Here is a 2,184-nt window from a genome sequence, read left to right on the forward strand (position 1 = left end):
CAAGATCTTTTTGTACAGAGCAATTTCTTTATAACACAAATGAAAACGAAAACATACCTGGAGTGATCATGAAAAAACAAAATAAATCAACTGGTATATGATCTTTTCAGTATAGATGTTCCTTCTTGATTTCCTATGAGAAAGAAGAATAATTGTATCTGTTTACAAATAGGGCATATAATCCCTTATGTAACCTGTTTCAGTTTTTTTTTAGTTTTGATATTTTAATTTGATTATTCAATAAATGAAAATATTTTTTATAATTTTTACTGAATAAATTTTATGATATATGTCTTTTAATTATGATTTAATTAATTATATTATTTTAATAAATTAATTAATAAAATACAATCTCTTAATATATTTAATAATTGATTTTATATATATATATATATATATAGAGAGAGAGAGAGACATATATAATAATCTAAGTTTGATAGTAAACAATTTACTTTCAAGATACTTAATTTTAGAATTTATTTTAATTATGAATAGCAAAGTATAGTAAAATAAAGATAAAAGAAAATGCAGTTTTATTATATCAATACGTACGTGAGAATATCATTATATCAATATGTCAAAAGTTGTGAGAATATCACTGTGTCAATACTAAGTGTTCAGTTGTGTTAGTCTAGAAAGCATTCGAATCCTTCGGTCTTGTCTCTCGGGTGAATGTTATTGTTTAGTTTTGGTTTCAGATGGGATCTATTTCTATTGTTTCGGCTTGATTGTATTGATGAATAATTATGTGGTATATGGACGAAATAGTATGAGAATGAAAGAGTATTCTAGGGAGGAATACCTCATGATTGGTTATTGAATGGTAGAGTATGAATGTGGTTATGATTAGCTGTCATTTATCCTGATATTTTGTGATTATTCATTCTCAAGTAGAGAGGAGTAAGTCATGTGTGAGAATGACAAGAGGTCCTAGTCCATAAGGTGAACGAACTTGAACGGAACGGACTAACCTCAGGTGGCAGCTATTGAGGGCATCCCAGCTATTACATCACCCGGGTACAAAAACGTCGTAACTACACAGAATTCATACAGTCCGGACAGTCAGAGTAAAGTGGTCGATCATTGTATACATTGATGTATAGGTATGGTTGAAAATGCATGTTTGGATATTGCATCATTGAATATTGAATTATGTTAAATGTTTGTGAAATATATGTTTTACTGAATTAATTAAATTACATAAGCTTACCCTTATTTTTCTGTCTTGTCTGTATTGCCCGTTCGGTCGTCTTTTCCTGTTGCAATGATCACCCTGTAGATGTGAGCAGAAGGAGAATAGTTCTTGGAAGAGGCTTTGGAAGAAGTGGTAGTGAAAGCTGAACCATAGGACCGTTTGATCGTTAGGATTGGTCTTATTTTGTATAACCAATCGGTGTAAGTTTAGTCTTGAAACCGTTCGGTCTAGATTATTGTTTTGGAAAGTTTAAATTCTCAAGTATTTTCGTAAGATAATTCGACCATAACTGTACCTTCTCTTCTCAAAATTGTAATATTATTAATTGTGAATATTCTAGATATGGTTTTATGCTGTATTTTTTGGATGTTACACTATCACTTGCAAAATTGTGTTAAAACTAATGGAAATTTAAGTCTATGCTATAACTAATATCTTAAAATTAAGATCTAAATATTATAAGGAGCTTCTATTCAATGAACTAAAATCTAAATCTTTTAAGAAGCTTCTATTAAGTTATGTTGATGTGGTATGCTAAAATTTGCAAAAAGAAACACTTAAAAATACTATGAGATTTGGAACTCGTCTAAAATAAGGGGAAAAAATCATACTTTTTCATAAAATCCTTGTATTAAATATCATTAAAGGGAAACAAATAAATAAAAGGGAAATGCTAGGACAGGAGACACGTAATAATGATGTAGCCCAGAAAATAATTATTACTTTTACTGAGTTTGGTGACAATTTGTCGAGTTCTTAGTACCAACCTTTTCAGACAAATCCCATATAACAAAAACAGCTTAATAAATTCTAGTAAATTCCAAGAATGCCCATGCATTCATTTCACTTTTGAAGCATCATCCCATCATCATCATATTCAAAATTATCAGACAAAAAATACAAGGAGGCTACGAAGTACATGCCATATTATTGATTAGAATGAAATAGTAGTGAGATTACTATGTGATAATGATAGTATGACATTGCAT

This window comes from Vigna umbellata, chromosome 1, assembly GCF_029865625.1.
Source record: "Vigna umbellata cultivar VRB3 chromosome 1, Vumbellata_1.0, whole genome shotgun sequence".
NCBI lineage: Eukaryota > Viridiplantae > Streptophyta > Magnoliopsida > Fabales > Fabaceae > Vigna > Vigna umbellata.